The sequence below is a fragment of the Phalacrocorax aristotelis genome, chromosome 1 (genome assembly GCF_949628215.1).
Source record: "Phalacrocorax aristotelis chromosome 1, bGulAri2.1, whole genome shotgun sequence".
Taxonomy (NCBI): Eukaryota; Metazoa; Chordata; class Aves; order Suliformes; family Phalacrocoracidae; genus Phalacrocorax; species Phalacrocorax aristotelis.
Window position 1 is genome coordinate 148,431,785 of NC_134276.1, and position 22,102 is coordinate 148,453,886.

General features: G+C 42.6%; 1 protein-coding gene across 9 annotated transcripts in view; it reads left to right on the plus strand.

Moving 5' to 3' along the window:
* The first annotated feature begins 360 nt into the window (after positions 1–360).
* Positions 361–22,102, plus strand: part of EPS8 (EGFR pathway substrate 8, signaling adaptor) — a 149,406-nt gene continuing 127,664 nt past the window's right edge. For 2 of the 9 annotated variants that reach the window (XM_075115080.1, XM_075115071.1), the window contains exon 1: positions 361–601. The gene's annotated coding sequence lies outside the window, so the exon portion shown is untranslated. Of the gene's footprint in view, positions 602–952; positions 1,141–1,431; positions 1,699–2,506; positions 2,544–22,102 lie in introns of those variants that run through there. The other 7 variants (XM_075115064.1, XM_075115020.1, XM_075115028.1 and 4 more) reach the window with 6 other exon arrangements.

Genomic DNA, 22,102 nt, shown 5'->3' on the forward strand with positions numbered 1-22,102 from the left:
AGAGAGCCTCACCCCTGCCTGCTGCCCACCGCCCTCAGCTCTGAATCTTCCTGGGAGCCTGGCAAAATAACACAAGTTGCAGAGCTCAGACCTTATTCTTAGGAAGATTTGCTGGAAAACACCAGGTCAAACATGGACTAGCATCAGTTTAGAAGAGATTCAGTGTCTGAACCGCTGCTAACAGTAGCTGAGCAATGCCTTCCTTTCTTCTTTTTAAAAAAGTGTTTGGGAAAGTCCGTGTCCTTCCTGGAGAAGCCATCAGGGGCACGACTCTGGCAGCGATGGCTCTGACTTCACCTGCCTCTGCAAATGAGTCACGGAGTGTTATAAAAAGCAAGGACCTGCCAAGTCTCATTTCTTGGAACTGAGTGGAAATTTCAGCGAGCAGCTGCTCCTTCATTCGTTTATACTTTTCCTCTGCGGATTTCTTGAAGAGGGCCTGGAATCACAGAAACCGTGTAGCATAAAGGACCTGTTGCTATGTTTGGATAGCCGTGGCTCAGTCCTGGAAATGGCTACGTGTTTGGTATAGATCTGATTTTGATCTTCACAAGGAACCTTGGTGAAGCCTGGAAGGAGACTCGGGAACATAATTAAGCAGGTTTGTAAGTCGTTCAGGACTGGCAATTCAATCCTATCAAAAATCAGGAATGGAACCTCAAAAATCAGATTAGCTCTCCGATGTACTACCTGATGGGGGGGGGTTCTTTTCATTTGTCTAATGCTGTTGAAAGATTTACATTTTCTAGCTTTTCCCTGGAGCTAGAAAAGACAAAAACTCATTTGAAAGTGAAATCAGTGAAAAGAGATTCTCAGGGAACAGCCCGATTTTAGGAGTGGAAGTGGCTCGTTACAGAAATCACGGCCGTGGCAACAGTGTAGCGTCAGGACTTTGGCTACCTGTAAGCGTGCCAATGGTATCTGTGCGTGGGACTACTCCCCTGCGCAGAGTGAAAGCCACGTGTGAATTGTCAGGGTCAGGAGGAACGTGGTGCCAGATGGAAACGCCGTGAACAGCTGGGACATTTCATCCGGGATTTCGGGTGAGGACGGGGAGACTTTGTTCTGGTAGCTGACTGGTTCTAAAGGTGGTTTAGGTGCACCTACTTCTTTGGGGAAGGATTTCGCTTTGGAGTCTCGGTAGGTTTTGTGTGAGGCTTTATTTTTCCTTTTTATTTTTTTTTTTTTTTCTGGTGAACGCTTACGGTCACTTTGAACGACTCCCATATTCCAGCCCAGCTCCGGGGAAGCTGCTCTCAGTACCGTGGCATTTCGTGAGCGCCCTGGAAAGCGCAACAGGGAGCGGGCGAGGAGGCGGGGGTGCAGCTCCGCACCCCCGGCGGCGCCCAGGGCCCGCACGGCGCTGGGGGGGGGCAGCACCGCCGGAGCGCAGAAGGAGGGGTCCGCGGGGCTCCGCGCTGCCCCGCCGCCGCCTGGGGCCGGGGCCGGGGCGGCGGGGCCGGGGCGGGGCGGCGGGCCGGCAGAGGGAGCTCGGCTCCGCTCCGCTCCGCCGCTCCCGCTGACCGGCGCCCTCCCCGCTCCCGCTCGGCACTTTGTTGGCGGCGCGGAGCGGAGCGGAACCCCCGCGCCCGCCCCTGCCCCTGCTCAGAGCCCGGCGGCGGCGGGGAGCCCCGGGCGCCCTGCGCGGAGCCCCGCGGCCGCCGCCGGCCCCGCTGCGGGAGGAGGACGCCCGGGAAGGTAAGGGGATGACCGGGCGGGATTTCCCCCCGGTTGCCGATCTCTCCCCCCCCCCCCCCCCCCCCCCCCCCATTTTGTTCCCCGACCCTAAAAAGCCGCCCGGGCAGCCGCAACATGGCGAATCGCGGGGCATTAACCCCAGCCTCCCCCCTCCCCGGTCCCGGTCCCGGCGGGACGGGCGCTGCCGCCGCTCTCCGCTCGGGCGGGGGCCGCTGCAAAACTCCCCTCCGGGCCCCCGGGCTGTGCACGGCTCCGCCGCGGCGGCTGGGAACGGCGCTTCGCTGCTGCTTTTTCAGCCTTCCCCCGCCGCCGTGGCTTTATATACACCTAGCTGTCCGTGTGCGTGCGTGTGTATAGGTGTACGTATATTTTTCTCGCCCCGTGCGGTAACACCGCCACACCTGCTCGCCCCTTGCCCGCTGGCAGCGCGCTGCGGCCTCGGGGGCGGCCCGGGCGCCGGCTGGGGACCCCCGCCGCTCGGAAGGGCAGCGTCCGTGCCCCCCTCCTCCTCCTCCTCCTCCTGCTGCCTCACCTTCTACCAGGTGACCTGGCTTCCTCTCCTTGTTGTGGCATTTTTTCCCCGGCGGTTAAGCTGGCTTTTCCAAAGGTGGCGTGTGTTGCCAGTAGCTGGCGAAGGGCAGCTTTCGGGTGGGATAATCCTGTTGCGTGCCCGTGTTTCTGGTGTTCTGCCAGCTGCCTTCTTTCTCCTCCGCTGCCCTTTCCTTTTCGCTGCTAACTTTGCCTGGTGTTCTTCCTCTTTCTGCCCCTCTCATCACCATGACATGCGCTCCCTTACGCATCGTGCCAGCGGAATAAGGACAACCTGGGCACGCAGTGGAAAACAGGTTTGTAGCATTTTGTGGTATGATCTAAGATGCTCCTGCCTCCCTGTAACCTCAGTAGGTCTGCGTTGTATCCATGAAAAGTGAGACATTGCTGCTTACGCTAAACCCTGGTTTCAAGCCAGCTGGTAGCAGGCAATAGAAGAAGGGTGGAACAAGTTTTTCTTGAGGATGTTGTTTGGCAACCAACCCTCTCACTCAAAAACCATGCTTTGCTCATGGGTCTTGTACCCCCCAGAGTTATAGACGTGCAGCTATATGACCTTTGGTGGAGCCTGGTTTGTTTACTTACAGTGAAGTAATGAAGATAAAAGTATTACTGCTCTGTCTTGTGTCTGCTGAAATATTAACTAAATGATGGATCTCGTGTGTCTTTGCTGTGTAGACCATATTTTAATTGTGCCTCTCCATCATCAAAAATGTGGTCCTCCTCCCTTCCTATTGACCATCTTTCTTCTCGTTTGTGACTGTGCAGTGTCAGCTACAAAAATTGCTTACATGGAAGGACATGAAAATGTCCATTTTTGTTGTTAGCAACTGGAAATACTGAGTCAGCATTGTGTGACTGCTCTTCTTTCCACGGAGCACCCATGGAAATGCTGTAACCCATGGTCTCTGAGAAGTGGTCCTCTCCTAGGCCAGGCCTGAAATGGGTCGGTCATTTCCTCTCAGTGAGCTGTGGGGACTGCAAAGAGCTTACAGGGCTCCTGAGGTGTAAGGAACACACAGTGTATCTAATCTTGATTCACAGCTCACAGTGAATGTAGCGTTATTAGCATACAGGTATCGTCAGGTAAGGAGATACTGTGCTCAGGGTTCCACGGGAGCAGGCTGGGGCTGCTGCATGCCTTTACTGGGGGAGGCTGTGGAATACAAGTGGCTTTGGACTTTGATTGTCTAACTGGCTTGTATTGTCACGTACTCATAGTGGCTGCAGTATTGAGTTATGCCTTCTTATAGCTCAGAGTGAATGGTTTTGATTGCATGTCATTTTGAAAGCAGCCAAAGCATCCCATTAGATTTAATTGGAGGTAGGTAACACCGCACAAGCAACAACACCTGATAGTGATTAGGTGCCAGGTTATATATAGCGATAATAGAGAGAGCAAGATTGATCTGAAGATACTTACTTCTGCTATGAAATGCACAGGTGGAAAAAAAATACACAAGTTTTGCACTTGTCAACAATTAAATTTGTGAAATATGATTGATTTTCTTTCTGTCTGTAGTCTAGCTGTAAATGGCAAACCAGTCACATTAACTGCTGCATTTTTTCCTTCCTGTTGGTGAAAGCTTATTAAAATCTAAACATCTGAAGTTGAATAATTGGTGCCTTGAGGGTCAAAATAGATTAAATGTATACGAACTTTTCAACTACTGGAGTGAAATAACGGAAGACTTCAAGTCCACACGATGAAGACTTGCTAACTTTGATTTCAGTGTCTAGCACTTGTTGCTCTTGCACTCCTAATTACAATTCCTGCATCACTCTGTCTTCTCCTATGGTGAATGACTGGTCAAAAGTACGAGATTTTATTGAAGACACAGCTTTCAGCTGTGCCAGACCGAAAAACGGAGCCCTTTGGTCTGTGACCCCTCCAGATTCTCCTCTCTCTGTTGCGGGGTTGGTGGCCAGAAAGCAAAGACATTTAACACCACGGGACTGTGTGCGTGGCCTGATTCCGATACCTCCATTCAAGGAGAATTGTGAAGGTGCTTTGGTTACGTGCATGTTTTCTGGATGGGGATGGGTCTGTTTCTCACATTTCCTTTGAAACTAGGGTTTCTTCTTGCTTTCTCATTTAACAGCACCTGGTTCTGTGTCCCCTTTGTCCATAGGGATTCGGGGTTTTCATCGTTCTAGTTCTGAGCTGGGCTCCTAAGAAGCTTAATGAACTGCTTGCGACTAGATGGCAGTTAACTCATTTTGAAGCCTCAGTATTTGTTTTGTGGTACAGAGAGCAGCATGATGCCTGAAATACCCTTTTTCCTCATGTAGGGCCATACCTACACAGTACCTGCTAAAACTGTAAGTCACTAAATATACCATAGGTAGCTAAACTAACAGTGCAGTTATATAGATTGAATTTTCACACTGGGGGGGGGGGGGGAAGACTAAGAGGCTAATTTCTTGTTTTCAGTGCTAATCTGCTTGTTTTCCCAATATTAAATGCTTTGCATTACCAGAAACTAGAATTCTCCCTTTCAGGAGGAGCTGTAACTGCTGCCATTGTATCTCAACTCCAGAGTTAGACTCTGATTCATCCATCGATTTATTCATCCAACACACTGATTTTTCTCATAGCTTCATACAAATATCGATTTAACTCAACCCTGAAATTCCTATGAATTTCAGTATCCCACCCTAGGTCTCAAGTTAGATGATCACTCTCACGTGAATTCTACATTTTGCCTGGAACTTCAGTTGTTTCTGCAGTCCTGAGCGACTGCTGGGTTTCTCCCTGTTGTGCCCGTAGATGAACTCAGGTGTAAAGTCATTTAAAGTTTCATCTAAGTCAGTGAGACTATCTGGGGGGTGTGTGTGTAGAAAAGCATTCGCACAACTGTTTACAAAACAGAGCTCTTCGTTCACTGAAAATGAAAGGTAAAACAAGGTGTCTCTTACAGCATTTAATACTTGAGGAGCCTACGTAATTCTGCTTGCTGCCTGGCGAGGATAGTCACAGCCTTTTTGGAAAGACCACGGTGATGTGGGAAGAAGCAACCTTCACATCTGTGATTTTCTTGTTTGTTTTTTTTTTTTTTAATTGTGTGTCAGGGACACAGGGGGGATAAAAAAATGAATCAGTTACAAATGCAAATGTTGTTAGCATTAGCTTTTGAGAACCTGTTTTCATTTCGAGCAGTGACCATGAGCCCACAATCACTAACACATGCCTTTGATTTTATTCTGTAATGTCAGCTTTAGTAAAGTTTTGAAATATTAGCCAACTCAGGGCCTTGAATGCTACTAATTGAACACTTCCAGTCCTTTCTTCCCTTCCCTCTCTATGCCACTGTCTAGGTAATTAAAGTTACTCATGCTGTGAAGCTCCACAGGACTGAGATCTGAAGTGGAAATAGCAAATTACAGATTACTTTCTTTGCATTTATTACCTCTGTCTGTTTCTGAATAGACTTCAGCAACCTTATGCATTATGGATAGGCAAAGTTGGCAGATGTCTGTAACTTCAATGGTGCAGGGTTAGTATTTAGTGTGGAATTTGTACATCTTTCCTTAAGTTATCTATTTCTGTGGGGTTTTCTGTTGTGTAGTTTTCTGACGCATAACAGGCATTTTCATTGCTGACAGTGTGACAGGGGATTCTACTTGCATTTGTTCGTAAAGCTTCACTCAAGTTGGCGTTTTGACCAACCGTGGAAATTGCTACGTTCTCTGTAACAGTGAAAAAACATAAAACCTTGGATTGTGAAATGATGAACCCCTTGTTCTGTAATACTGTGAAACCTTTGAGAATTTCAACAGAATATTTAGAAAAAAACTCACCGTTTTAAGAACAGTATTTGTTGAGTAAGAGTAGGTGTTATGGATGTTCAGTAACTCCGAGTAGGCTCTATACATGTATCTTTTTTTTTCTTTTCAAGAATGCATTGGTTTTACACGAGATAGAGCATTTATCTTTTAATAGTCCCAAATGTTACCATTTATGGATTTTTCTGGATTTTATAGATTACCACTGCAGGTAAGAGAACATCTGACTTCTTTCAAGCCTCCCATGAGCACAGAGGAGCTGTGTTCTTCTGACTTAATTGTGAAGCTGCCATAGTTGGTTCTGGGGGCAGGGGGCTGGAATTAGCTGTAGCTGCGGGATGCTTCAGACTTAACCTACTGCGAAAGTACCACTGCGAGCCTTAATGTCTGTAGCTCAGGAGTGTTTGTAACTGGAAAGTAAAGGGTTGCCTCATGGGGATTTGTGTGTGTTACTTTGATTTCTACTACTGCATGTAAAAGCATTTTTAAAGAATTGACCAAGCAGAAAAGCAGGCGCTAGGCTTGCTGTTTCTCCCATCAGTATTCCCTTCTCCTCCCCCTCACTTTCCAGAAATTGGCTCAAGTGCAAAGAGAGCTGAAAGTCAGATGTTAGCAGTATCCTTTGGCTGGTCATTAGTATAGGTCCAGATCCATTAGGAAAGGGAAACAATATTTAACATACCCCTCAAATCAGCTGCATAAAACTTGTTCTAAACCCCATGAGAAATACATGACATCACAGAAGACCATTTGCTCTTCAATACCTGCGGATGCCTGGTGAGATGTAAGATTATCCAAATTTTATCAATGTTTTAACTTTAGGCAGAATTTGTGATTTGTTCGCTTAGTCCTCCTAGTGATTTGTCTTTTACCTGAAATGTGGACTTTGGTTAATGAGCACTTTCTTTCATTCTGGGGTGGTTGAGAGGGCTTAATGTTAATTCAGCCCTCTGAATGCTCCTTTCATGAAGACTGAAGACTCTGCTCTTCATTCTGATGTACTCTTCCTTCTTCGATGCCACTGCTCTTTTTGCTTGATTCTACAGCGTGTCTGAGGTGTAATCTTCTCTATTTCCTGAGTCAAAGATCTCTTTGTTTCCAGTGTAAAATATAATTTGGAGTAATTAGCCTTGAGAAAGCTTTCTTTTTCTAGTCCGTAAGGGATGTAATGCTTGGTGTTTCAGGGAGTTAGGTGTCTGGTTGATCCAGGGGTTTGGTAGCAGTTCAGTGCCTTTGGGAATCCCAGCGTACGTCATAAAAATACTTTGAATGTGCAGTTCTATTACTCAGAGCGTGTGAATGTGACGCCTTTGTACAAGGCGTGAGACGTTCATCTCGTGCGTTGAGTTCTTCACTGTAACTGAGTGCATATGACAATGTAGCAAGGACTATGCGATGAAACTGAGTTACATCATGAGGGGTTTGTGATATCAAGTTGTAATAAAATTCGGCTTGATGATCTTCTGTGCCGTTTTGAAAACAGCACAGAAAAGTCAGCCATTTATAGATGTGTCTCTAAAGTAATTTACAGCTTTGCACAACATGTCTTGAGAAGCCAGTGTGTGCATTATACGGCCTTCAGTTGGAGACATACATCTATGTTTCCTATTCAGAGTCGGGTGGCAGGTTGTGTATTTAAATACACATTTTTCTTCTTCTTTTACTTCAGTGTTGTCCCAGGCTTGATTTTCCTGAAGTGGAATTACTTATTCTCTTCTCCACTTCTAGCATTATTTATTGCTTTGCAGTTCTTCCCTTGCCCTCGCAACCTTAGTGTAATGTTTCATCTCTAATGCTTCCTTCTCTTCCTGTATTTACAGATAAAGAATTGGCCAGGGGTGAAGGCACAGGGCTGGGAGGTAGGAGGGTGGAGTCTGTTCCTATTTTAGCTGCAAGCTTTGTTATGGCTAATAAATCCGGGCTATCTGGTAATTAGCCTCTTGGTGCTATCTCACATACAGAGGGCAGGACAGAGTGAGGAATCTGGACTTTGTACCTTAGTGTCCATTAGGTAAATCACCTCTGCGTGACGAATGTCCTCCCGCTGCTGAGAGGCAAACAGATCTTCTTCATTGAAGTTGCTGTTTCCCTTCTCATGGCTGCTTCTGTGCTAAAGCACTGCTGTATTTTGAGCCTTGCCTTCAGGTTTGACCTCAGTTCTTTTCCCTGCTCAACCTGGCCTCTGGGTTAGCTCTTAATGTTTTCCTTCCTTCTCCACTTGCTTGAGCCATGTTTCTCCACTGTCTTCCATATTCTGGTCCATCCTGCTCTTGAGTCCTGATATAACTTTAATCTCCTGTTTTATTTCTTCCTCCTTCCTCATTTATCCCCTAAGCTTCCCCTTCTCTTTCTGTTTTACTTCACTCTTCAGTTGCACATAGTGGTCCATCTCCAGCTTTGCAGAATGCACTTCATGCCACTTCTTGCAGTAAAGGTTCTCCTTTCTCGCAAATCAGCTTCTTCCCTTTTGTGTCATTATATTCTAGTGTCTTCTGAAATGCATTCCGATCCACTCGGTGGGACAGGTCATATGTAAAATTACATGGGTAGTCAAGTCTTTGTGCGATGGGGCTGTAAAAGTAATGCCTTCTCTAAAGGTTTAACGCTGTGTATTTTGTCTAGGCAATAATTTTAAGCTCGCTTCAAGCAGTTCTAGAGCTGAAGACCTGAATAGGAGGTGTTAGAGTGTGTGTAGGCATTTGTTTTCTCTGTGTGAGCAAGGTGTCTAATACACACAAAAAAAGTCTGTTCATTCAGTGTCTTACTGAATATGAATGTAAGATATTCTCAGAAGTGCCTTGAATATGTGGTGGCATTTGTTCTTTTCTACTTAGAATGTACAGTTTTTCTCACTTTTTGTATTAAAGCTGAACATTGACATGCAAGAAAAAGAAGTGTTTGTGTGTTTCTTAAATAGTGGCAGAGCAGAGTACAGCCTGGGAGGAGAAGCAAGCTGCTGTCTTGTTGCCCAGTCTTGGTGGCGAATGATAGAAGTCAGTTTTGTGCAGTTTATCAACAGTTTGACTACTCTGGAGGAGCTTGGACTTCCAGGTTGGGGGTTTGGCAGATGAGATGGTCCTACTGGGCTGTGTAGTCCAGCGTTTTGTGTCTCGCGGCGGTGAGTAGCTTAGAGTAGCGGGCAGCAGGGAACTAAATCTTCCTGGGGAAAGTGTTTACTGATTTCTTTTGGAGGGGGAGGATGTGCAGAGCATGAGAGTTTGTCCCATTGTATTCTTTGAATATTTTAAGCTGTACTTTTATAACTCTACAAGTTCTTATTGTCCAAAGAGAACCTCCATTCCCTTTTCTAAAATCATCTAGAGATCTTGATTTTGGAGGCAGCTGTTTTGTCTCTTTGCCTCAGTTTCTTATTTACAAACCAGAAAATGTATCTCTCTCTCAGGAGTTCTGTGAGGCTTAATTTGCAAATGTTTATACAGCCTTTTGAAGATATAAAGCACCATATAAATGCTAAGTATTATTATTATTACCACCAGCTGCTTTGTTGTAATTGCAGTAATAAAAGTTTCAGTGCTGGTGGTTGTATTATCGTTGTTCTGGATACGTTTTTCATGAATGCTGGAGATGTTGAGGGTGGTGGTAAAAGTGATGGTGCAAGCTGTACCAAGGTGCAATGTGTAGGAGACCTGAGGTGAGAGAAGCTGTGCTTCCAGCTGTGAAATCTTTATGAAGAACTCCTTTAAAAAAAAAAAAAAAAAGTAAAAGTCCATAACCTGGAAAAAATAAAACCTCTTCTGCAGTGTGCCAGCATTTACAAGTCACAGGGCTAACCAGGGGGTGGTCTATGCCATGCAATGTCTCACCTGATTAGGAATGAGCTGGCAGCAGTTGCATTCATGACATTGGCATGTCAAAGAAGGGATCTTTTAGGGATGATTGATAATTGGTAGTATTGGAAAAGAGACGTGGTATAAATCACAATTAGCCTTCAGGATTTTTCTTTTTTTTTAGGTCTACTTTTGTAAAACATCCATGACTTAATGCTTAGCTATTTTTATTAATGTTCTTGCGCTTATCTCGCATAGCCAGCTTGTTAAAAGAGGATATGAACACTTTTTAAGCCTCTGACTTATAAATTGTGAGAAAGAGAAAAGAAGATTGATTCCAACAGGCTTGAAGGTGGATTCATTTCTCTTCTAGTTAGCAAAATGAGAGGGGCAGGGGAAATTAAACTTAAGACTTAGTGGGCCAATCAGTTTTAGCCAGGTAGAAAATCTTTAGATTGAGCTCTAATGTACAGTTTAATTGTAAAACATTCACCTAAAAGAAAATAAATGTAGGGGAATTCTGTTTTGGTAAATTGATGGATAATATCTCCAAGTCATTTCTGCCTGAAGTAATAAGGGTAAGAAAAAAATAAAGTAATAACAAAGGAACACTGACAGGGAACAATTATTTTGCTAATGTTTCCTGAGGATTTGAGGAGGTTACTTGGTTGCATTATAAGAATAATATTGTGCTGCTGGAATGTTGGAGAAGATTGATAATGATTGTGCTTTGAAGAGAACTGCTCTGTTCTTTTTGCTGTAAACATATGAGATAAGATGGAAAAGTTTGGGAGAATGCAACACCTTCTGTGAGTTCTTTCAGCACCCTTAATTACTCGTTATGAGACCTCAGTTTAAGTATTGTTGTTAGATATTTCTGGTGATTTTTTAGGGGGTTCTAGTTTACTAAGTTGGGCTGTCAAACCACCGATAACAAGTGATCTATTTCTAATCATATCTTAATATCTAGTATAATGCTTCTTTAAATTGCTAGGGATGTTTTCTAATAGCTTCTGGATCAGTTCTAATTATGAAGACCTGAATCAGTTAACATTTTAGAGAGACTGCGTGAATCTGGATCATGGGCAGCATGATTTCATAGTGGCTGCGCTGCAAGGACTTCTAAAACAGAAACGATGCAAAGCGGGGAACTGATTCAGTCCTTTATGATTATGTGTAAGCAAATTTTTGGGCAACTTTGAACATCATTAAACAGCAAGAAAAAAGGCACCAGCTGTCTTTTTTAAATGTTTTAATTTTAGGAAAATCCTATTTTAAAAATAACCACAAAGCGTATAATCACAAAATCCCTCTGCATAGAAATAGAAGCAGTTTGAACACACAGAGGTAGGCAATATAACCCTGAGGCCCATAAGAAGATGTCCCAAATGCTGGATGGTGGGTTCATAGCTGCTCAAAATATTTTCAGTAGCAAAGTGGAAGACAGTTCATAGCATTGTTTTAAAGCTGTTCTCTCTTTGTTGTGTGAGACTGGCGACACCCCATTTTGAATAAAAGTCTGGCTTTTCTTGAGGGCTCTACGAAAAAGCAAAAATTTTATGCTCCCTAGATAAAGCGGTAAAGCAATTTGATAGGAATTTTTTCTGTTATCCTAGACTGTAACATATAGTAGTATAATAGCTATCTTTTGAAGTACAGAAAATCTGCCTAAGGGGCCATCATTTTAAAGTATAATATGAAATGCTGTTTTAATAAGGTTTGCTCCCTGCACATTTTAAGTACAAGGAAATGTGTGTGTTGAAACCTTGCTAATCCTTCATTTGCACAAAGTATTTGGTTCGTTCCCTAACTGTCAAGGAATTAATCGTGTGCTTCAATGAACTCTTGCATTACTAGACTGTAATTATTTTTATAAGAGATTCTACACTGTATTTGATGGTGCTTTTTGAATTATCATAATAAAACAAAATTGTCATTGTCAAAATGTATGGGCAAAGTAATCTGATTCCTATTGTTAGCGTACTCACTGGATCACTAAATTAAGTGATTTCCAGTGGACTTCCAGGCCATTCATAGAAGGTGGTGAGGTTTGCTGTGTTGTATTGTTTTGCTTGTGCTTGTGACAAGTTAAACAATGGTGTAACTGACAAGAAGCGACTCCATTGACGAGCTGACAACACCTCTCTCCTGTACTTCCTCCTTTGGCCTTGTACATGAAAAGGAGGCAAAAAGGCAACACACATATTCGTTCACTTAATGAATTCAGGTCCTCATCTGAACCATGACGACATGACCTCTGGCAATTATTGTGTGGTAACAGGCTTTGAATTAAGTTATTCAGAGGAGTGACTACAGCAGAAATGTCAGGACAGTGCGGGAATATCCAAGCTGATTTTATTTGTACTCTCCCAGTATCAGAAACAGGCTGCAGTCGCGTGGGATACGGTGGACTCTATGCCTCTTGGCTGAGGAGAGAGGTCCTTGCTACCATGGCTAGGCTGGGTCTGGTACTCAAACCTGTGTATGGTGTATACACCATAGACATATCCTTTGTCTGCATGGTTTTCTGGAGGTTTGCAGCTAGCTAAAGCAGGCTATGTAGAAGATGGTACATATTGTTTGTTCTTCAGGCGGATAGAGTCAGTGGGATAAAATTTCAATTTCAAAATATCTACCTAAGATTGTCCCTTTGGTTTATTACAAGTATTTGTACAGTTATAGTTCCTCCAGACCTTAGCCAGTGACTGGAAACTTGTTGTACTAGCCATTTAGTTTCAAGAGAATTTTATTATTTAAACATTGTGTCTATTTTTAAGTCAGATAATCTATAAAACCTGTTTAAAGCCACAAGGGATCGTTACATCATCTAGTTTGACCTCCAGAGTGTATGAAGGAGGAGAGTTTCTGCCCTTCTATTTTTGGTAGAAAAATATAAAACGAGGTTTCTTGTCCTTCCTCTCTGTCCGTGATAGACACAATAATTTAAACAGCCTGCCTCTGGCAAACATTGGCATTTTTCACTAAGTTCATTAGTGAATTTTTGGTAGTTCTGTGTTTGAATTGTGTGATGCTACCCTCTAGATACTGTTGTTTGTGTTTATATACATATTGTGTTGGCACATAGCAAATGCAGTACATATTTCCCCCTCTGCATACAGACCTTTTTCCCCCAAAACCTCATAGGCTAAAAGCAGATAATCCTTGAGTCAGTATTTCTTTCTTTTCATGGTTCACTATATGAATTGTATAAACTCAGATCACTTTCTGAACCACTATGCACTTCTCTGCATAATCATTTTTGGCTCACGTGGCAGGTTAAGACATTTGGTTGCGAAACAGTTTGTAAGAGTTAAAGGCTATATTACCCTGTGGGAGAAATCCATGGAAGTGTTGGGGAGGTTTTTGTATACATTCACTTGACATTTGAGAGACTTGTGGCCTTCCTATCTCATAGACCAAGGAGGTGGTGTTGTACAACAACTGTGACGTCCAGACTCATGCAGTGTTAGTACTCCCAGTAATGCCAGCAATAACGCTTTTGCTCTATGGCCATGTCTCCCTTATGGCTGCTACTGAACAAGATTCACAGATGTCACTTCAGGCAATTTAGTAAATTGAATCCACAAGACTGTGTGGTAACGTGTCACGAGTGATGCAAGTCCTCCTTGGTCTTAAAACCTCCCTCACAGAGCTTACTAGTGCAGTGACTTCTTTAGGACGTAAAGAAAAGTACATAGTAATTTTACAGATGACCTTGCTCTTTATGTGCTCCCTGCATGCCTCCCCTGCATGGGACTCTTGCTTCCAGTAATGAGGAAATGTTCTGAGGCACTATTATTGCCGTGATGACATAAAATAACAGAGACTTCCAGATATTTCCCTGTTCTTACCCTGTAATCCCTTCAGGGATCAGCTGAACTTAAAAATGATGGAGATCTGGAGCTTGGGGTCATTTTTGTTGTATAGAAACTTTTTTTTCATAGCACTTGGGATGGTGGTGTTGCACTCACTGATTAGAAACCATATGGGATTAGCAGTCTCGGTCTAAATCTTCACTCTCCACTCTAGACACACATTCCCCCTAGAGCTTCTAGAAATTCACCGAGTCATTGCTCTAGCAGAAAAAAAAAAAAGGCAACTCTTTTGCCCTGTCTCGCTTCTCTTTTGCCCTGTCTCGCTTTTCCTAATTTATGCCTTTAAGATATACATGTGTAGATATTCTGCGCAGATTTTTTTTCAGTTTCTTTTCAATTTTACAACAGCTGTGTATTTTGTTTTTCTCTAAATCTAGTGTCTTGCCCAGGAAAACCGCATCTGGTAATGTACCTGTGCCTTCGGCTGTTGATATGTTCCAGGCAATGACACAATTCGTGTACTGCGAATCTGGTGGAGCGTAAGCTCTGGCGTACAGTAGTACTCAAACATTTGTGGCTTAGCAAAAAGTATTCTCCCCCTTCACTGCATGTAGTGAACAGAATTCCTTCAGTTCATAATGTACCAAGAGTTGCTTAAGGCCTGCCTTGACCAGTTTGAAGGTATTCTTCAACCCTCTTGGAAATGTTCACTGAAAAAACTTGGTAGTGTTGTTTGTGAAGGAGTTGCCCTCAACTGCAGGGGAGAGGGTTGATTCAGGATCAAAATATTGGTCTATAATATATATATACTTATTTATTCCACTGATAGTAACAGGACAACTTGTCTGTTTGCCTGTTGTTTAACTTAAATGCTTATGAGACTGAGGCTCAAAATCTCAAATTAAAAAAAAAAACAAACCAAAAAAACCAAACAAAAAACCAAAACAAACCCCAAGAAAATTCACATGCTTGTTTTATTAATAGGAACTTAGATAATTTGGAAACAATTTAAAAGAATTTGTCGCCGTTATTGTTGTTTTTTTGTGTGCATTCTTCTCAGTGAGAGACACATCTTTTGTTTGAAGTGTGTACTATTTTAAACGAGCATAATGTTTTCATGAAAACTCTGCTGGGCAATGTCTAACTCCAGACATAAAAGCAAATAAACCAAGAAACCCCCTCTCTTTATCTGAGATGAAAGGGCGTTTTTAAGAAAAAAAGAGAGAGAGAGGATCTAAAACTACCTAAACGTCTCCCTTGTCTCTCTTTAATGTTCCTTAATGTTCTTCTGCAGTCCTCAGGAATTACTCTATCTCATTGGTATGTCACTGGGGTATGAACCACAAAGAGGTCTTAAAATGCTACCATCTTTAGACAGTATAGTGAAGAGAGGCTGAAAGTGCTGTAATACATTCTTTCATGTAGGTTGATACTGATTTTACTCTGTTCAGGTGTATGTTTCAGCTTAGGGATAGAAATTCAGAGATTGATATGAGTGCTTAATGACAAACATAATTTGGGCTCTTCCTGCACCCTGGTGAAGTAAATATGAGGATTAACATCTTGGATTTGGGGCTGTTAATTTTATAAATAGCTGAGATCTCTCGCATGCGACATTGCCTATTCAGAATTTCTGAAGCTAATGAGTGAAATATGGCAGCTCATCCTCAGTTTTACTATTCAGTATTGCCTCAAACAAAACTAGTTTCATTGTGACCTTGTCTAACCTCTTCTCCAGTGAATTCATCACAATTTCCAGTTGCTTGCTAGGCTGAAGCAGCAGCTGTCATGATTTCAGTATTGGCACTGTAGAGGTAGGTGTACTAGCAGTGGTAAGTGATGTGAAGATGAAGTGTGGGCTGTTGACTGGGGAGTGAACAGAATGGGCTGGCAGTAATGGTTAATGGGTAAATGGGTATCATCTCACCTCTGTAAAAAATTCTGACTGTTGAGAGTTAGGAGACCCTCCAGGGTCCCCTGCCATGAGGCACTTCAATGTGTTTTCACTCAATTCTTCCTCTATCTAGACTTAACCCTGTAAAGGCTAACAGTTCCATGGGAAGTGCACGACTAATTTGCTTGCTTATGAGCCCTGTTTCTCGTAGCATCTACTGTATGGATGGAGCAAAAGAAACGGTTTTTGTTTCCATATATTTTTAGTCTCCAGTTCTTTTGCACTGGCTGCAGACCTGTATTGTTAACTACCAGACACTGAAGACCAAAATGACTGTCCCAACAACCCTGGCAAATTAAATCCCCAGCCATGATACCAGGTGGGGTGATGACAGCAGTAGCAAACAGAGGTCTGCAATGGAGAATGTCAGTGCTGCTGCTTGGAAGACCAGAGCTTGTAGCTTTTATCCCTCTTTTGCAAAGCCCTGGGATTCTTCTGTTATCTTGAGTTCAGTCTGCTAAGTCTTGTGAAAACAATAAACTGGCTCACCTCCAGTACCATGATTTTATCTTGAATTAATGTTGTCCTTTCTCACAAAGACAAGTACTTTTGTTTGAAACTAAAATTGCTTTATCTTCTTGGGGATTATAACATGTTAGCTAACACGTTAAATATGCTAAATTTTATTTTTTTTTTAGTAATCCTTTTGCTGTCAGGCCCTTTGATCTGCCCTAGATTTTAATGAGTCATTTAAAAACAGTATCTGTTTTGGTAATTTGACTGTGATGCTCTCTCTCAAATCAGTTACCGTTTTGAGAATGACATCTGAGTCTGCCTATGTTTCTGCATGACTGGAAGCTGTCACTACTCATTTAAACTTATTAGTACTGGCAATGGATATGCTGGTTCATCTAACAGGGATGAAACACGAGGCACCAGCATTCAACTTCAGATATTGTTCCCAAGAGTAAAGGAAGAGGTGCAGGTAGTCACGAGAGCTTGGGCAATTAGAGGTGGAAGCTGCATTGCACCTCAAAGTGGTTTTGGGCCCTTTGCTTATGGGTTGCTAAAAGCAGGTTGTGGCATTATTGGACAGTTCAGGAAAAGACTGTGTTTTAAGATAAAAGTTTAATAGGAGGATACAGTGCTTTAGCTGAAGATTATACCATGGAAGACACTAAGTTTTGCTCTCAATAGGAACCAAAGTTGGAAATACTCATTTTGGGGAGGGGACAATGAGCATTTGAGAAACTATATTTTTAAGAGGGCAGATGCAAAGCTCTGACTGAAAGTTGAGCCCCTGAAATGGCTCTTGAGAGTCCATGCATACACAGACGGTATGCAAAATGATTCTTAAAAATACCGACCTGGAGAATGAAGGCCACGACCCTCCATTGATCTTTAAAGGACCTGAGGCACTCAGGACCCACAAGTACTGCTGGCACACAGTTGCTTTTCTCATCTAAAAGGACTGTGAGCCAAAACAGCAGAAAGAGACTAAAGGAGTCCCTGGGTGACTTGAGCTGTAACTGGCCCTTAACATAACTCTGCCACTTCTCCTCTTACAAGGTAGTAGTGTGCAAACCCATATATTTTAATTTCTTCATTCTTCCACTCTATGTCTAAATATATTCCCAGAACAGAGGTTACTTCCCTTACCTCTTCTCTCACTCCCGTGCCTAAATACAAGCCCAGAGCTTGCTTGTAATAGGAGTATTTTGATTGACAGTACCTTCACCATTTGAGACTAGTGGTGTGCTAAAATGAACAACTGGCATTTCAGAAACTGTAAAACTGACCTGACAAAGTGTGATTTTCAATTTTTTTCTTTCTCTTTTTTTTTTTTTCCCTCTTCTCCCCTCTTCCCTCTCTCACCAGACTGTAGATGTGTCTTAATTATGATGCTGTCATGCAGTTATGTCACCAGTTAACGTTTCTGCAACCTATAGAGAACATATATTCTGAAAGGCTTACCTAGTCAGTTGGTAAACGAACTTAAATGATAGTTATAAATGAATTTTGTTTTAACCTTTTCCTTTTCCCTAAATAGAGTTCAGGCTGCAGCAGTAATACAATGATCTTATCTGAAGCTGATGGCTGATAGAGAGTGCAAAGATGACTTTCAAGGTGACGGGAATGGTTAGGACAAACTAGATGTTGTTAACGGATTCCTGACTTCCATACTACCTCTCAATAACCCATTCATTTTTCTGTAACAAACTAAGAGTTGTGACCGTTGGCTTAGCTACCAGCCTTTTTAAGGTAAGCTTACCGTTCTGCCAACCTTCAGTGCAATGGCTTACAGGCTTTTTCTTCTCTTGACAGATAATATTGGGAGGAAAAGGAAGTTTTGCAACCCTTAAACTTCCTGAAGGAAAAGTAGTCTGTTAAGATTCCTTTACAAATAAATTAAAAACAAACCCAAAAAACTCAATGAGTCATAGCTTACAGGAATATCAGCTTTTTTTTTTTTCTCTGTGATGATAACTAGATACAATTTTTTTCCCATTTATCCCAAAGGAAGGCAACTTTGCCAGCTTTTTTTTGCTAGTTCTACACTTAAGTATTGCAACTGTATTTAAAGGAATAGTACAAAAAAGTTTCATCTATTGGTAAAATGAGGATGCTTCTGAACAATTAGTAGAATCCCTTCACATCAAGTTTGAGCATTGAATAAAAGGAAATGATGAATCTGCTGAAAAAAGGCACAGTGTAAATAACCAAGCTGGACATTTGCAGAAATGCATGTAAAAGAAATCCATTTTCATTGTAGCAAGTAGTCTGCAGCTCGCTGATTTGGAAGAGGATGCTACTTCAATAACAAAATTCATTTCTGTAAACAGTGGTGAGACTTTGGCTTGTATTAAAACTGAAATATTCCCTTACTAAAGCACTAATCCTAATCAGTGAATGAGAGGTCTCTTCCAAATAAAGTCATGTTTCCTGTATGAAGTAGTGACCTGATGTTAAAGAAGGATCTTACCTGATCAGCCTTTGAGGTATTGCACTAGACATTACACGTTTTTACAACTTTTATGCTAAATAACATTTTAAAAGGGTGTTCTTTCCTCTGATGGAGGTGTGCTGTATGTCATATTACCAGCTCATGGTAATTTCCTGTTCTTCCTGATGATTTTTTTTTTTTTTTCCCCACAGCTCATTGGGTTCTTGCTTTTGAATGTGTGTTGTGCATAGGGTTTTCTCTTGGCCTCCCAGAAGAGAAGTGTTTTTCTGATCTTAAATGGAATAATTTTATTTATTTTGCTTTATTTTTTCAGGCACTTGAAATAATGATATATCAGTAGTTACCTTGTCCATTTTGTTCTCACAATTGCAGTAGTGTAGAGCGTCAGAAATCTGATTTGTCCTGGAACTTGAAAGGGAAGTTGCTATGGTAACTAGGCACTACATATTCCATTTGGGACTTGAGTTAGGTGTGCACACTTCATTTAACTTTTTAGTAGTCCTCTTTGAATGTGTTAAGTCTGTGAAATCCAATAAAACACCATCTCTGGTGTACTAAGAGAAAGTAATTCCTCATCCTGCCTGTGCACCCCCTTTGTTGCATCCCATTTGTCCATGCCTTCCTTCTCACTCCACATTGAGTGAGCGATTGGAGATGCTGCTCTTGGCGCTTCCCAAGTGCGGGGAGGCAGCGCTGGAGGCACTGGCCGGAGCTGCTGGGCTGTGGTGGTACAGCTCTCCCTCTGTCAGCACAGTGGCTGTGGGAAGGGGACACCCCAGGAGCTGAGCACGATGCATGGACACCCAGCCCATCAGGCGCAGGGGCTGGATGGGCACAGTCTGCAATGCTGGGGTCTTGCTCCTGAAAATCACTTTGTTTTCCCCATGCTTTAAAAGCAGGCAGATGTAAGCGCTGGTGACTGCCAGCTGGCGTCCTGTGCGCAGCCAAGGCGTTGCTTCCTTCTGAAGCACGGCACAGGTAAGAGCTCCCTTCGCAGTTAGTGCCCTGGAGGCTGGATCTTGTCCAGAGTGGTTCGAGCAGTTCCTTTTCATCACCCCTTTCCTAGGAAGATAACAGTAGTAAAAGGCTGTGCTGCATATGCCCGTAAAGGAAAGGAGGAATTTTTGATGGGGATGAACTGTTAGAAACCATTGTGTAAATATTTTTACATTATCTAGTAAGAATAATTCCCTCTCCTCTGATTTTTATGCTTTTTTGCCAAGCTCTAATCAAAAGAATCTTGGCTTTTTAAGATGCAGGCTTCTCCCACATGCAAGAATGTGACGGCTGCTCTCTTTCTTCTTCTGTGTAAGATGTTCTCTTTTATTTTGGGTGATGTTTTACCACTCATTCTGTGGTAGGGCTGTGGGCCAACCCTGTCGATGCCCCCAGGCACTCAACAGAGCAGAGCACAGTCTGGATCCCAGATGATGGGCTGGGTGCCTGCCTCTCTGAGCTTGCAGCTGGATTGAATGATGGTGTTTGGTTTGGGTTTCTTTACAATCTAGCTGGGGTGTTTAGCACCATCTGTGAGCTGTTTGTAGACAGCAGTGGGTCTCAGGTTCTGGAGTACATTTGGTGGGAGAGAAGAGACGCTGGGAGGGACAGCAATCTCTGTTGCTGGTGGTAGGTGTGCTTCATGTGCACATTCGGTCGAGATGCACCCAGACTAATTGATAATGCCAAAAATTCCTTGTAAGAGTCTTTCTTACCATGGTCAGATTCTGCTAGCTTGCTACATTCAACTTTTGTAGGCTTTCTGCTAAGTATGTTGGGGCATCTGTAAATATTTATTCAGTTCCAGCTGGTAGCTTCCTATTGCCTACTTCTCATCATCAGTTTATTTGCAGCATTGAGTGATGGCTGTGGCGCCTATGGGTGAAAAATACAGAACAGATGGATATTTCTTGAGTCCAAACTGCCTTTGGGCCTTGCTCTTGGTGGGGTTTCCATGACTGTGTGGTAAGTAAGAGGCCATTTTTCTAATTCAGGGGGTAGAAAACGCCCTAGCTTCCATTTGCCACGATATTGTGAAGTGGTGATTTTTCTTTTTTTTTCCCCTTTTCTTTTTTTTTTTTCTCCTCCCAGAAGCACAGAGGGGAATCTAGTTCTCAGCTAATACTGCCAGTTCCCCTTTGCCTTTGGAGAATATTCCTCTACAGATTTTGGGCTCTTTTTTCTCTTTTTTTTCCTTCTTAGCCAGTTTTAGTAAACAAGTTGAACTTGCTCAAGGCTAGAGATACAAAGAAATTTAGGGTGGTGACCTGAGGCCTTATTCTGAGATTTGTTTGCAGACCAGCTCTGTTACCAACTTGGAAGCCATAGGTAATTTGTTTTCTCTGTAAGTGTCCCTGAAGAGGAGGCAAATGGAAAGTATTTAAAAAAACAAAGCTCATAGTCAGCTTTCTGCCTTTCCTGGAGGTGGAGGAAAGGGAGTTACTGTGCATGTCCACAGTTATTTTTTCTTCTCTTTTATGATCTTTGATAGTTGGAAGTGGAGTAATATTTTACATAGTTATAATTAGAAATCTGTTGTTGATGCTTTGCATCTCAGTCCTGACTTGAATGCAAATAACCGTTCAGTTAGGTAGAACAGGTAAAGCTTATGCCCCTGGGACGCTGATTGAGAATAACTGTGTAAGGCCATAGATATTTCCCTTCCCTCATGCAAATTTAGTGTGAAACATTTGCCCAACCCCCTCCTTGTTCTGCAGTCTTGCTTAACCTGGAATATAATGGGGCAAAATGTGGGGTTTGTAACAGCTTACAAAGGGGAAAAATAAGAAGTATGGTCTCTTTAATATTAATCTTTTCTTCCTTGTTGGGTACAAGCTAACCAGAGGGCTCCTGTGTCCGCTGCTGTGTCCCAGTGCGTGTGCTGGGAAGTGCTCAGCTGGGCTTCATGGCTCAGATGAGAAGTTCTCCCTTTCGCGGTGATAGAGGAATGTGATTTTCAGCCCTGGTTTTGTAAGGAGATTCACAGTGAAAATAATACTGGAAACTCAAATCTCAAAGGATTTGCCAGTTTCTAAAAAAAACAATATGCCAAGCTAAAGTTAGACTTTTAGGAACTGTCTAAGCATTGATACATGGGGAAATTATTCTTTTCTTGCCTGGCTAGAGGACTGCCAGCTTTCACACTGTCAAGAGGAATCCACATGTAACCTGAATAACGCATAATCATGTCTCACTGGAACTTAAAAATATGATTTACATTGCTGACAGGCTCTTTGTTGTATCAGCATTGTGTGGTTGTAGTGCAAACAAAAATGCACTTCAAGTACCTAGAAAAGAATTAGACTGAAAAATATGCCATGTTTTTAATTCTGTGAATTGTTATGTCTCTGAGTAAGTCTTGTATGCAAAACATTTTTGCTTCCCTCAGGAAGACAGGTGATTAACCATAATATTCTCATTTTCCTGTTGCTCAGTATTTTTGCAGCTTGGTAATAAGCATTTCTTTTTTTAATTCATCTGTGCCCACTGTGTTTGGTTTCGCCCACTGAAAGCAGTCTTTATTTCTGGTAAAAAATTTAATTCTGGTAAAATGTAAATCAGTAGCATTTTGGGGGCAAAGCTTTGCCATGCTGTTGCTACTTACTGCTGG